Source organism: Triticum aestivum, chromosome 5D (assembly GCF_018294505.1).
Source record: "Triticum aestivum cultivar Chinese Spring chromosome 5D, IWGSC CS RefSeq v2.1, whole genome shotgun sequence".
NCBI lineage: Eukaryota > Viridiplantae > Streptophyta > Magnoliopsida > Poales > Poaceae > Triticum > Triticum aestivum.
Genome location: NC_057808.1, coordinates 468426128 through 468441889, shown reverse-complemented (window position 1 = coordinate 468441889; position 15762 = coordinate 468426128).

Here is a 15762-nt window from a genome sequence, read left to right as displayed (position 1 = left end):
CTAAAATGGGGGTTAGTCGAACCAAATATGATATCATCAACATAAATTTGGCACACAAATAATTCTCCATTAACCCTTTTAGTAAAAAGAGTAGAATCTATCTTTCCAATTTCAAAGCCTTTCTCAATAAGGAACTTGGTCAAGCATTTATACCACGCTCTAGGAGCTTGTTTAAGACCATAAAGAGCTTTGTGAAGTTTGTAAACATGGTCGGGTTTCTTAGGATTAACAAAGCCGGGAGGTTGTTTAACATAAACTTCCTCCTCAATTTCACCATTTAGAAAAGCACTTTTAATGTCCATTTGGTACAAGGTAATATCATGGTGATTAGCATAGGCAAGTAAGATGCGGATGGACTCATGTCTAGCAACGGGGGCATATGTCTCACCATAGTCCATACCTTCGACTTGAGTGTAGCCTTGGGTGATGAGACATGCTTTGTTGCGAACGACTTGTCCATCTTTGTCTTGCTTGTTGCAAAACACCCATTTGGTACCGATGATGTTGTGGTTGTTGTCGGGCTTCTCGACCAATGTCCACACTTGGTTCCTCTCAAAGTTGTGTAGCTCTTCATGCATGGCATTTATCCAATCCGGATCTTCCAATGCTTCTTCAACCTTCATAGGTTCAGTGCTAGAGATGAATTAATAATGTTCACAAAAATTAGCCAAACGAGTTTTAGAGCGAGTGATTCTCCCGGTTTGGATATCATTATAGATTTGCTCGACGGGATGGTCTCGTGAGACTCTTGCTCGAACTCGTGAGAGCTTTTGTTTGTGTCGGGGTGGAACATCTTCTTCATCATCTTGTTCTTCCTCTTGGCCTTCTTCGTTGTTGACGTTGTCGTTCTCTTGTCGAGGTGGAGAAGGAGGTTGATGAGGTTCATCTTCGTGTACTTCCTTGTTTTCTTCATCTTGGCGTGTCCCACTCGTGGATGCCTCCGTGTCCACTCTTGGTTCACCTTGACGTGAGGTGGAAGCTTCCACTTGGACGGACGCGGTACTCTCCTTCACCTCCGTTGGAAGAATCTTGCCAATAGACAAGTCTTGGATTGATTCTGAAGGGTCTTTGTCTCCTACATCAATTGGCAATTGCTCTACTTGCGAGCCGTTCGATTCATCAAACTTCACATCTACCGTCTCTTCAACCTTTCGGGTGAAATTGTTGTAGACACAGTAAGTGTGAGAGTTTGAGCCATAACTAATAGGAAACCCTCATGAGATTTTGGAGCAAATTTAGAACGATGCTGCTTATCAAGAATATAGCACTTTGACCTGAATACTCGAAGTATCCAACTTGGGGTTTGTTACCGGTGAGAAGCTCGTATGCCGTCTTGCCGAGTAGCTTGTGAAGATATAAGCGATTTGTTGCATGACAAGCTGTCTCAACCACTTCTGCCCAAAAGTGTTTTGGCGTCTTGTACTCATCAAGCATCGTTCTCGCCATCTCAATAAGAGTCCGGTTCTTCCTCTCAACAACTCCATTTTGTTGACGCACGTACGTAGCCGAGAACTCGTGTGAAATCCCTTCTTCATCAAGAAAGGTATCCACATTTACGTTCTTGAACTCCATTCCATTGTCCCTGCGAACCTTCTTGATCTTCACTTCAAATTGATTTTGGGCCTTCCTAGCGAAGTTCTTGAAAATCTTTTGGACCTACGATTTATCATCAAGAAAGAACAGCCACATAAATCTTGAAAAATCATCGACTATGACTAGACCAAATGAGTTTCCACCGAGACTTTTATAGGCATTGGTACCAAAGAGATCCATATGAAGTAGCTCGAGCGGTCGTCTCGTGGTCATGATGTTCTTCACGGGGTGACTTCCTCCAACTTGTTTTCCTACTTGACAAGCACTGCACAATCTATCCTTGTCAAATATAACATCTTTTACTCCAAGGATATGATCACATTTAATAAGCTTATCTAGATTTCGCATGCCCACATGACCTAACCTTCTATGCCACAACCAGCCTTTAGAAGATTTAGAAATTAAGCAAGTTCTAGGTTGAGCCTTTTTAGTGAAATCAACAATGTATAGATCACCTCTACGTATACCGGCACAGACCATTTTATGATTATCTCTGTGAAACACTTGGCAATCTACTTCAGTAAATAGGACATTGAAACCAAAGTCCGCAAGTCTAGATACGGAAAGTAAATTATAGCCAAGGGATTCAACGAGCATAACATTTTGTATGGAGCTATCATGTGAGATGGCCACCTTACCAAGGCAAACCACCTTCCCCTTTGAGTTATCACCAAAGGTGACATACTTTTGAGGGCCGTTGTTTTCAGCAAGCTCACGAAACATATCCTTGTCTCCGGTCATGTGATCGCTACATCCACTATCAAGGACCCATTCCTTTCCTCCAGCCATGTAGCCGCGAAGATTAGCCATAAGACCAAAGTGTCTCATAGACTCATCGAGATCAAAGTCACTATCATTGTTGGGGATATAACTATTGGGTATGACCCGCCCAGGAGGGGCCGGGTTATACCAACGGTGGTTTATTATCATGAAGCCCATGAAGGCATCGAAGATAGCGGTTCATGATCATGACTTACTAAGAGCCCAAGGCCCAACGGCGGCTTAAGGCCCATAGGTGTAAACCGCCATATAGGCATGACTTGTATTGTAAGGCAAGTGTAATTAGTTACCAGGCCGGACACGTTTATGAGCCGGCCGGGACTCTGTAAGCCGCAGGGCGTCAACCTGTGTATATAAAGGGACGACCCGACGGCGGTTTAGGGCAAGAGAGAACAGATCAAAAGCTAGGTCAAGCGTATTCGCTCCCTAGTAATCGAAGCATAAGCAATACCACCTCAAACTGGATTAGGCCTTTACCTTCACCACAAGGGGCCGAACCAGTATAAACTCATGTGTCCTTTGTCCCGTTTAACCCCTTTAAGCTAACCTAGTGTGATGGCTCCACGACTAAATCCTCACACTAGGACATCTGCCGTGACAAACCCACGACAGTTTGGCGCCCACCATGGGGCCAGTGCATGGTGGTTTTGAGTTCTTGAAGGGCAACTTCGAAGGGATCAAGGGATACGTTGTGGGCCGGATGACCAAGAGTCGTCGCGGCAAGTTCTACATCGACGATGCAGGCTGGGCCCTGAGGCCGACTCAATTGAGTACGGGTACCGGGTCCCCTTCAGCGGAATCCACGTCTTCATCGGCAAAATCGGCGAACCGGGCCCTGAGCCAGACATCTGCACCGACATCATCGAGACGGCTTAGCGTGCAAGACCCGCCCGAGTTCAGCCCGCCATGAAGCATGCCTTCGTGGGATTCATCCATGGAGTGGAATCTGAGGATAGATCTGTGTCTGGTGGTGAGACGGTCGTCTACTCTGATGGTGAGTCGTCCGCTGGTGAAACTGAGTCGCCGTAGCAACTGCAAGATGGCCGGCTCGGGGGCTATTCCGATGGCGACAGTATTCCGGAGCCATATGAGCCGCCAAATAGGGTCGCAATTTTCATGGCCGGTACACAGCCAGTACAGAATTCTTCGACTGCGGCAGCGATGATCTCCGGGTCAGCAGCGGCAACGGCAGTCGGGGCAGGAGGCCCTATGCACCCGCCAGCTCAGGTCTTGACCGACTTGCTGGACAAGCTGACAACATTGTTAGCGGCGGAGGTTAACCCGGCAAATCAAGTTCAGCATAACGCGGAGGTAGCAACGTTGTGTAACGAGATAGCACAGGCCAAGGAGGAGCTGAATGCAGAGAACACCAGGATGGCCATGGAGCGGGCCGCTTTGGATGCTCAGGCACAGCGGATCCAGTCAGAATCGTTCCGGCTCACGATGGATCAAAACGCTTCAAATGAGGTCATGAGGAGAAGGTATCGGTCCCATCTGCCTTCAGTTTACGAGGCTAGGAACCTCTTTAACACGCCTGGAGCAGGGGCCAGTAACCAGCCGGAGATAAACCGGGTTGAGACTCCTGGCGCTGGAGCGCCGGTTTAGCCACGCACGATGGAGCCACCCCGTTTTAATACCGCTCCGCCTCAGTATGTACCAATGCCACCGGGTCATTATTCTAACCCTTTGGATAATATGATCGCTGCGGCAACATGGCTGGCGGCTCTACCAGTTGAAGGCGAATCACCGGCAGCGATGGAAATACGACAAGCCGGAGAATTGCTTCAGACAATTGTGGCCTAGTAGGCGGCTTATTCTTACAGTCGAGAGAGGATTCATTCAACCCCTCACCTGAGTCGGGGTTATAGCAGACATATTGACTCACCAGCAGTTTCAAGCAGTGACAGACGCCGTGGACATGACCCGACGCGTGATGGTGCTCAGGCTTTGGTGGATCAGGGCAGAGCACGTCGGGAGGTTGAGCTGGTGGCTCAGTTAGCGGCTCGGCAGGGGGCTCAGCAGCACTCTCCGGTTTATCCAACCACTTCGGTGGAGACAGGCGTGATATCAAGAATCTTGGGTGTGCCATGTTTAGTGTCGGCTCTGCGTAATGAGCGCTTACCGAAGGATTTCAAGGGTCCTCGTAAGATACCTAATTACACGTCTGACTTACCCCCCGAAGCGTGGGTTGAGAGTTATGAAATGGCCATGGAGTTGTTGGATGTTAGCGACGCTGCATGTGCTAAGTATTTCACCATGATGCTAGATGGAACGGCCTGTACCTGGTTGAAAGCGTTGCCTGCCAACTCCATTAGATCGTGGGCCGAGTTAAACGCCCGGTTTATCCGGAATTTTAAAGATACGTGCAAGCAACCTGTGTCAATTGTGGATTTGGACACCTGTGTCCAAGAAGAGGGTGAGTCAACAACCCATTGGATGTGCCGGGTCTCAACTATTCTGCACTCATCGGATAGCATCAATGCCGGCTCAGTAGTCTTGATATTGGAGAAGAATTGTCGTTTTATGCCCCTTAAATAGAAGCTAGGGCAGCTCAAGCGCCACTGCAGCGACATGGGGGAACTGATGGCAGCTTTGGTTAAGTATGCCGACTCTGATGGTACCAAGGACCCCGAGTCTGACGATGAAAAGCCGGGAAAGGGAAAGAAGAGCGGCGACACCAAGGGACGGCATCATAACCCGGCGAGTTAGGGGGGCAATGGTAAGCGCAAGGCTGATAATATTTTGGATTTTGTGGCCAACACGCAGAATTATAACCAGCGTCGTAAGGGGAGGCCGGCTCAGTCTGGAGGGTGAGAGATCGACCTCGAAGTGTTGATGAACCAGCCATGTCCAAAGCACGAAACCAAGGAGAGGCCATCTAAACATTTGTGGAAGGATTGTTTTATCATGAAGCAATTCAGAGAGTCTCATCTTTTCCAGCATGGCCATGGCCCGAATGGCGGTTCAGGATCCGGCCCTCATGGTCCGGGTCATGGAGGGGGCGGTTCCAGCTCCGGTTTTCAAAGCCAAGGCCATCAGGGTGGTTACAACCAGCAGAATAATCAGGGGAATCAGCAGCAGCAGCAGTCCGGTTATAAATAATCCGAAGCAGTTAAATAGTGGGCAGTACCACGTCTTCACCACAAGCCTTTGCAAGCAGGATCAGAAGCTCCATAAAAGAGCTGTAAATGCCGATGAGCCGGCGGTTCCCCGTTACTTGCGATGGTCTGAGCAGCCCATTGTGTGGAGTCGAGAGGATCACCCGCCCCTGGTTGATAATCCGGGTCACTTGGCTTTGGTCGTAACACCTCAGGTTGGAGGGTACAAGTTCACTAAGGTACTCATGGATGGAGGTAGCAGTATTAATATCCTTTACTATGATACTTTCCGTCGTATGGGGTTCACTGACAAAAATCTTAAGCTGTCCAATACTGTTTTCCATGGAGTGGTGCCTGGTAAGTCGGCATATCCTGTAGGCAAGATCGTCTTGGAAGTAGCCTTTGGGGATGAATATGATTCCAGGGCCGAGACGTTAACCTTTGAAGTGGTCAAGATTCAAAGCCCGTATCACGCTCTGTTTGGACGGTCGGCTTATGCCAAGTTCATGGCACGACCTTGTTATGTTTATCTGCAGCTCAAGATGCCGGGTTACAAGGGGACCATCACGGTGCATGGAAGCCGGAAGATAGCTTTGGAGTGTGAAGAAGGTGACCCTGCTTATGCTGAGTCTGTCTGCGCTATAGAGGAGTTGAAGTTTTATAAAGACAATGTTGACCCAGCAAATATGACATCTTTGAAAAAGCCAACTACGGAGCATGACCCGGTCTTGAAGTTTAAGTCGGCAGACGACACCAAGCTGATTGATTTTGTTCCTGGTGATTCATCCAAGCAGTTCAGCATTAGTGCTAATCTAGATTCAAAATAGGAAAGCGCGCTCATCAAGTTCACCCGTGAGAACCGGGCCATCTTTGCATGGAAATTTTCTGACATGCCGGGTGTACCGAGAGAACTCGCTGAGCAGACCCTCAATATTGATCCGAACTTTAAGCCGGTCAAGCAATTTCTTCGTATTTTTAATGAAGAGAGGCGCAAGGCCATTGGTGAAGAAGTGACCCGGCTTTTGGCGGCTGGGTTCATTGTTGAAGTTTTTGATCCTGAGTGATTGGCTAACCCAGTGCTGGTGCTTAAGAAGAACGACAGTTGGTGTATGTGTGTGGATTATACGGACTTAAATAAGGCATGTTCGGCTGATCCTTTTTCTCTCCCCCGTATTGACCAGATTATTGATGCTACGGCGGGTTGTGAGCGTTTGAATTTTTTGGATGCTTATTCTGGTTATCATCAGATCAAAATGGCAGTTAAGGACTAGGAGAAGACAGCTTTCATTACTCCGTTTGGAGCCTTCTCCTATGTGTCCATGCCTTTTGGGCTCAAGAGTGCCTAGGCGACTTACCAACGGTGTGTGCAAAATTGCCTTCATAATCAAATCGGGCGTAATGTTCATGCTTATGTGGATGACATTGTGGTGAAATCCAGAAAGAACGAGACCCTGATTGATGGTTTGAAAGAAACCTTTGACAATCTCCGGGTTTATAAGATGATGCTTAACCAGGCCAAGTGTGTTTTTGGTGTACCAGCTGGTAAGCTTTTGGGTTTTCTGGTTTCCAACAGAGGCATTGAAGCTAACCCGAAGAAGATCAAGGCCATTACTTCCTTGGCTAAGCCGGCATGTGTCAATGATGTTCAACGTCTGGCAGGTCGTATTGCGGCCTTAAGCCGGTTTATAAGCCGGTTGGGTGAAAAGGCTATACCGTTGTACCAGATGATGAAGAAAACAGATCACTTTGTCTGGAGTGATGCTGCTAATCAAGCATTTGAGGACTTGAAGAAACAGTTGGCTGAGCCGCCCGTTCTTGCTGCTCCCATTGATAAAGAGCCTTTGATGTTATATGTGGTTGCCAATAGCCGATTTGTTAGTGTCGCCATTGTGGTGGAAAGGAAGGAAACAGGCAAGGAATATCCAGTTCAATGCCCAGTTTACTATATCAGTGAGGTCCTCATTGAGTACAAACAGAGGTATCCACATCGGTAGAAGCTTGTGTATGGGGTTTTTATGGCTAGCCGGAAGCTTAAGCAGTATTTTCTGGGTCATCCTATCACTATGGTTAGTTCTGCCCCTTTAGGGGATATCATCCAAAACAGAGAAGCCACAGGTCGGGTAGCCAAATGGGCCATTGAGCTTGGACCTCATGGTTTAAAGTATGTGCCTCGTACAGCCATCAAATCTCAAGCACTTGTGGATTTCATCAATGATTGGACAGAGTTGCAGATGCCCGAGGAGAAGCCGGATAACACGTATTGGACTATTCACTTTGATGGGTCTAGGCAGTTGGAAGGCTCGGGTGCTGGAGTTGTATTGACTTCCCCACGAGGTGATAAATTTTCTTATGTTCTCCGGTTGATGTTCCCTTGTACTAACAATGCAGTTGAATATGAGGCCTTGCTCCACGGTCTTCGGATGGCTAAGGAGATGAATTTAAGCTAGGTGAGGTGCTTTGGCGATTCGGATCTGGTAGCTCAGCAAGTTTCTGGCACTTGGGATTCTAAGGATCCACTCATGGCGGCTTATCGTCGAGAGGTTGACGCTATTGTGGGTCACTTCAAGGGTTATCAAATTGAACATGTTGATCACAGGAAAAAGGAGGCGGCTGATGCTTTAAGCTGGTTAGGATCTCAGCGTAAGCCGGTGCCACCTAACACTTTCTTGGATATTCTGTATAACCCCTCAGTCAAGTTGCCTACAGAGGAAGATCTCGCTATTCCTGACTTGGAGGCACAATTGGTGGCGGCTCTTCATGCTATTCCTGATTGGACAGTTCCTTATTTGGCTTATATGACCCGTGGTGAGTTACCTGAAGATGAAACTTTAGCCAGGCAGATCACCCGGCGGTCTAAGTCGATGACAATTGTCAATGGAGAGTTGCACCATTGCAGTGTTACGGGGGCGTTCCAATGTTGTGTTTCTCTAGAGGAGGGTCGTGAGATTCTACGTGAGATTCATGAAGGAGATTGTGGCCATCATGCCGCTCTAAGTCTCTTGTGGCTAAGGCGTTTCGCCATGGGTTTTATTGGCTAACGGCTCACGCTGATGTTGAGGATCTGGTCTGTAAATGTGATGGTTGTCAGAAATTTTCACGATGAGCTCATGTGCCGGCTCAAGAATTGAGGTTGATTCCAATTACTTGGCCGTTTGCAGTCTGGGGGCTTGATATGGTTGGGCCTTTCAAAAGGTCCAAAGATAAAAATACACACCTCTTGGTGGCGATAGACAAATTTACAAAGTGGGTTGAGGCAGAGCCGGTCAGTAAATGTGACACGGTGATGGCGGTTCAATTCATCAACAAGGTGATTTTCCGTTTTGGCTTTCCCCACAGTATCATAACTGATAATGGCACTAATCTATCCAAGGGTGCTATGAAAGAATTTTGTCAACGTGAGCATATCCGGCATGATGTATCACAGTGGCTCACCCCCAGTCTAATGGTCAAGCCGAGTGAGCCAATCAAGAGATCCCGAGAGGCATCAAACCCCGGCTTATGGTTCCCTTACAAAGGACGCCGGGTTGTTGGGTGGAGGAGTTACCTTCCATGTTATGGAGCATTAATACCACCCCCAATAGATCTATGGGTTACACGCCTTTCTTCATGGTCTACGGAGCAAAGGCGGTTCTCCCCAGTGACATCCGTCACGATTCGCCTCATGTGGCGGCTTATGTTGAAGCTGGCAATGAAAAGGCACGTCAGGATGCACTTGACTTATTGGATGAAGAGCGTGACCTTAGGGCAGCTCGTTCGGCGATTTATCAGCAAGACCTGCAACGTTATCACAGCCGCCGGGTTAAAACCATAACCTTTCAAGAAGGTGACTTGGTGCTCCGGCTTATCCAGGATCAAACTTATATGCACAAGCTATCTCCACCTTGGGAAGGACCCTTCGTGGTCAGCAAAAATTTGAACAATGGGTCATACTACCTTATCAATGTTCGAGACCACAAGGACTCACGCATGTCGGAGGAGGAAACCCGCCGGCCGTGGAATATTGCTCATCTTCAGCCTTATTATACCTGAGCTATCGGCTCTTCTGATGTACATATTTTGACAATGTATACATTATGATAATTAAAATAAAGCCGGCATCCCTGACAAAGCAGGGCCTCTATCGTTTCATTTCTATTTTACAATTAGTCTTTATTGATATTTCATATGATCATATGGGAGCTTCAGGCTTATTGAGCAAAGCTATGATTACACTACTAGGAAAAGGGCTATAGATGGAATGGCCACTAATGGCGCACCAGACATGTGGTGCGCCATTGCTATATAGCAATGGCGCACCATGTGCTGGTGCGCCATTAGTGTGAAAGACACTAATGGCGCACCAGACAAACGGTGCGCCATTAGTAACAAATATTATTATTTTTTATTTTGCCAGACATACTAATGGCGCACCAGCAACATAGTGCGCCACTAAAATATTTTTTTATTTTTTACTTTTTTGCAAAACTACTAATGGCGCACCGGGTGCAGTGCGCCATTACTAGTTTAAGCTAGTAATGGCGCACTGCTCCCCGTGCGCCATTAGTGTTTTTTGCAAAACTACTAATGGCGCACCACCAGCAGGTGCGCCATTAGTAACCAGGGTAACTAATGGCGCATTGTGTGGTGGTGCGCCGTTAGTAACCTGGGACGAGCTAGATATTTTGGACAGCCACACCTACCCACTCACTTTCCCCACTTCATTCTCTCCTCCCTCCTCCAAGCTTGTCTCGGCTGCCTCCTCCTCCTCACCTCATTTGCACCATAAATTCATCCAAATTACGTGGTTAAAGCCCCTTTTTTTGATAGGTAAGTAAGGGGGAAGCTATCTTTATGTTGTTCTCCCTCCAACAACATGCGCACATGCACTTTTTATGTCGTAGCTAGATCTATGTATGTTTGTGGTGTTGCATATGTTTGTGGTGTTGCATATATGTTTGTGTTTGCAGGTACCGGTATTTGAAATGCGATAGTTGCCAATATTTTGCCGGAATGTTGATTCATTTCCGTTTCGGCGAGAATTTTGGCACTATGCATTCTTTTTGGTCCTATTTTTAGGGAAAGTCATGCCAAATTTTTTCTTGGTTCTAAAATATCGTTTTGCTCTACCCCGCAGGTGACCATGGTCCGCACGATGACCGAAGGCATCGTGAATAGGTTTTTGAGCTCTGCGAAGGCCGAGATGCTTGAAAAGAACGAGACGGAGATAAGATGTCCGTGTCGAAGATGCAAGCTGAAGAGCCTTATTGCGGACCCGGATTCCGGGCAGGTGCGGGACCACCTGCTCTTGCGTGGTTTCATGGATGGCTATCGGTGGCAAGGTGATGAAGATGACTATGAAGTCGTCCATGGGGGTCAGGCAAGAAATGAGGATGGGCAGCAAGACAACCACCGCGGCTCGGGGGGGGGGGGGGCGGGAAGACGAAGAATCTCCAGGACATGATCACGACGGTGATGCTGTACACAGTCATCATGTAGAAGATGCCGGACATGATGATGAGGAAGATGCGGGAGCAGACGAAGGGCATGATCATGAAGATGAAGATGCCGGCGGAGCAGATGACGATGGACCATCGATGGGCTGGGTGCAGGACCCTCATATTCAAGAGCTGCTTCTCAAGCAGACGGATAACGCAAGAGCTGCCGCCCGAGAGAAAGCCAAGCTGGATCAACTGGAGATAGACGCGGTTACTCCATTGTATGAAGGATGCAGGCCCGAGGATACCCGCCTGAAAGTAACGCTCATGGCTCTGGAGATGAAGGTAAAGCAGAAAATGACCGACGCATGCTTCGACGAGAACATGTCATTCTGGCACGAACGTCTTCCCAAGGGGAACAAGTGCCCGACCAGTTTCGAGGAGGCGAAGAAAATCGTGTGTCCTCTGGATTTACCGCACGTGAAATACCATGTGTGCATGAACAATTGCATCATTTATCGGGACGAGCACACTGAGTCTACCATATGTCCGGTGTGCGGCGTCACTCGATACAAGAAGAGGAAGAAAGCTCCTCGAAAAGTGGTGTGGTACTTTCCGATCACTCCTCGTCTGCAGCGGTATTTCGCGGACCCTAAGGTAGCAAAGCTCCTGCGTTGGCACGCGGATAGGGAGGAGAAGAAGCGAGAAGATGACGCAAATGATCCGGAGATAAATAAAAAAGACAAGATGCTGAGTCACCCTAAGGATGGGAGCCAGTGGCAAGCGTTGAACTTCGAACACCCTGAATTTAACGATCCAAGGAACATCGTGCTGGGCGCGAGCACCGATGGAGTCAATCCGTTTGGCAGCCAGAGAAGCACACATAGCACCTGGCCTGTGTTTGTGTGGATGTACAACCTTCCCCCCTGGTTGTGCATGAAGAGGAAGTACATTCACATGAGTATGCTATTTGAAGGGCCGAAACAACCAGGGAACGACATCAATCTGTATCTGGGGCTGCTGGAAGAGGAGCTAGACACGCTGTGGAAAACGCCAGCCAATACGTGGGACGCCGCAGAGAAAGAATATTTCCCTATGAGAGCCGCACTGCTCACGACGGTGCACGACTATCTCGGTTTCGGATATCTCGCGGGGCAGGTGGTCCACGGATTTTCTGGATGTGTCAGGTGCATGGATGACACAACGTATCGCGAGCTAGATAGAGATCCCGGGTCTTCGAAAACCGTGTTCATGGGACATCGAAGGTGGCTTCGCGACGATGACCCGTGGAGGAAACGCAAGGATCTGTTCGATGGTGAAACCGAACCCCGAAGACGCCCGCGTACGAGGAGCGGCGCGGAAATAGACACCCCTTTAAATAGGGCGTTGAACGTAATGAAAAACAAGGATAAGCTCAGTAAGCCGTCGTCAGCTGGTCGTGTGGCCGGCAAAGGCTTGTCCACAAAATGGTCGTCATACTATACCGCTGGTGGGCGAAAGGAGAAAAAGACCATCTTGGAAAGCCAGTCGCGCGAGGTTCAAGAACTCAAGGCACAAGTGGCGCGGATTCCGGAGATTGTCCAAGAGCAAGTGCAACAACAACTGGGAACGACGCTCACCGCCATTGTGCCTACCTTGATTCAGGGGCTGACGACGTGGATTGCGGGCGGCCAACAGGGGCCTCCCCCGGTTCCCAGCTTCACGGCCAGCAACTCGCACAACGCGCAGGCGGCGCCATTGGTGTCTCCGGCGGAGGCGGTATTCGTGTCTCCGGCGCCGGCACGGGCATTGGAGCTTAATGCACCGGGGTGTACGCCGGCCGGCACCTCGCCAGCAAGTGGCCCCTCCGTCAGTTGCACGCGCACGCCCGCCGTTGGCGGTGCCTCGACATTAGCCGAGCTCGACGGCGTCACGGTAACTAAGCCTCTCGGCCGATGACTTCATCTCCTTGCCTTTGACTGGGCATCCCTGACGCCCTACATGTTTTCGCAGGGCGCCACCGATGTTCGTTGCACTCTCCTACACTTCGTGGGCGGCGAGTTGGTCGATGTCGCCAAGGGCAGAATCGTTCAACCGGGCAACCGCGTGTTCCACGGTAATCCGATGCCACCCACCTTCTATAGGGTTGAACTGGTTCGGGTACTGCCAGGCTGCGACGAGTTGTTACCTCCGATTCGACCCGCTGGGGCCGACGAAGATGATGTGATGACCCTCAGCGCCTGTGTAAGCTGGCCCCTGCTTTGGCCGAAGAGCCAGATTCGTTTGGGGGCGGGGGACACCACCCCACAGACAAGACCGCCAGTCGTGCCAGCGCCAAGCCATGGCAAGAACGCCGCAACGCTACCGGACCTGCCGGACATCCCTATGGCACAGGATCTGAACATGCATATGGCACAGGATCCGGACGACGACGACAACGACGACGGTACATTTACCAACGTCGATAAGTACTTTGCTGAGCATGGGTACGGTGACGAGTTCTGCGGGCCTCCTTCTCAAGAACCCAACCCTCAAAAAGACGACCGCGATCTAGCTGGTACAGCGGAGAAACCCAATTGCAACAGGCGTCGTCTGGCGTTCAGTTCTCAGGAGACGCCTCCAGCTGCCGCCTTCACCGAGCCTCAGATAGCTGAGGTGCCAAATATTATCAGCCCCAACACGCTCAAGAAGGCGGTCTGTGAGCAGAACTCGATCCCATTACAGCAGATCAAGAAGAAGGGACGGAAACGAAAGACTAACAAGGGCGCCAGTGCGAGCCAACCGGCACCGAGTACGATCCGTGCTCAGGACGGACCACCTTCACCTAAGGATATCTCGAGGAGGGTGCATGTGGCGGGTAGGCCGATGCTACCGGCAAATATGCTCAATGCTGCAACCGGTGCTATGCGGAGTCTGCATGACAGTGTTCTTTCTTTGGAGAAGCGGCGTCTCAGAGAGAATGATGTGGCATACCCGGTTTTCGTGGCCAAGGTGCCAGAGGGCAAGGGCTTTGTGGATAGCGCCGTCGGGGGTACGATCGTCCTGCGATTTGATGACATCTTTGCTATGCTTAACCTTCATCCGCTGCACTACACCTTCGTTCGGCTGTTTTCGCTGAGTATGGAGATGCGGATCATTAGAGACAAGACCCCGGACATTGTGATAGTCGACCCCTTCTACACGCGTGCCAAGATCTTGGGCAACGCTGGGGACCGGCAAGTCGCGAGTTCACACCTCGAAGGCGTCATTCTGGCAAACCCAGATAAGGATAACTTCCTCGTGCCTTACTTTCCCGAGTAAGTCATCTCCTAACCGCCCCGTAACATATGATTTCTTAGATTTCGATCGTTCTTTTTTTCTAACATTCCGTGTTCTGTGCAGTGACACACATTGCACACTCATCCTCTTAAGCCCGAAATATTCCATGGCCACGTATCTTGACCCGGACCGTGACTCCAAGATAGACTACACAAATATCAAGAAAGTTCTTGATGATGCTCTCCCCGGCTACGCCGCATCTGGAGGCACCTTTAAGAGGCCAGTTCGTAGGTACGGCAGGCACGTGTTCACCCACAATACGACGTTCCCCTGCGTCAAGCAGCTGCCTGGCGGTCAGAAGGATGCCTACTACGCCCTCCATCACATGCGAGCGATCGTGCGGGACCATAATCACCTTCTCCTACCAAATAATCTCAAAGATTGGGCTGCAAGCTTGGGGGCAATCCAGGACGCGGACATCCGACAAGAATTCTTTCGCATCCAGTCGGAGTTTGCAGAAATCATCCATCAAGATGTCCTTCGTACCTCGGGGCAGTTCTACCTCAAATTTCAACCATCCAACAGCGAGATAGACACAACACTACAAATGCAGGCTGACAACACCCGCGACTTCATGACCATCACGACAGACGGCGGCTTCATCCATGCTCCGGTCCCATGAGTCGAGTCGAAAGTTGTGATGCTATGTGTAGTTCTGAAACATTCATTAGCTCATGTTGTAATTAAACTGTAGTGAACTTGTATGTCTCTTTGGTTTGGACAGTCGTTCAACTTAGATGTAATCGATGCTATTTGTTAGTAGGACCATGAATCGTGCTATGGATGTCTTGCTTTTCTCTTCCGATCCTTTTGTTGCATACTTATATATTGCTTATGTATTGTCTGTTGTTTGCCTAGTGCATAGAGATGCCGTCGTATGTCGTGTACAAGGGTAAGGTTCCCGGAGTCTACGACGACTGGGAGGAGTGTCGGAGACAGGTTCACCGTTTCAGCGGTAACAGTTACAAAGGGTACACCACTAGGGCGGAGGCGGAATCTAGATACGCGCGCTATCTAGCGGGAGAGAGGAGGGAGCGTTGGAGGAACCGGATGAAGACCAGTTTCATCGCGATGATGCTCATCGTGATGACTGCATCTCTCTTCTATGTGATGGTAGTTTAGATGATCGATATCGACTTGTAATGTGAAGACATACTCGCTACTCGCGGTCTCGAGACTTGTAATGTTCTATCTTCGTTCGGTCTTTTGAATTCGGAGGCTAATATGATGAATTGTATTCGGAGACTAATATTCTATTGTATTCGACGAATCTGCTGTTGCTGTGTCCTGCTGCTTATTTTCTGTCCAATAATATATTTTGTAATCTGTGCAAAAATCAGAAAAGAAAAAAAATAATAATCCCTAATATACATACTAATGGCGCATCACGCCAACGTGCGCCATTAGTATGCCAAAGGATACTAATGGCGCATCCCAGAGCAGTGCGCCATTAGTATGCCAGAGGGTACTAATGGCGCATCACCCAGCAGTGCGCCATTAGTATGCCGAAGGATACTAATGGCGCATCACACTGCAGTGCGCCAATAGTATGGCAAAGCACATGGGTATATATGACCCCC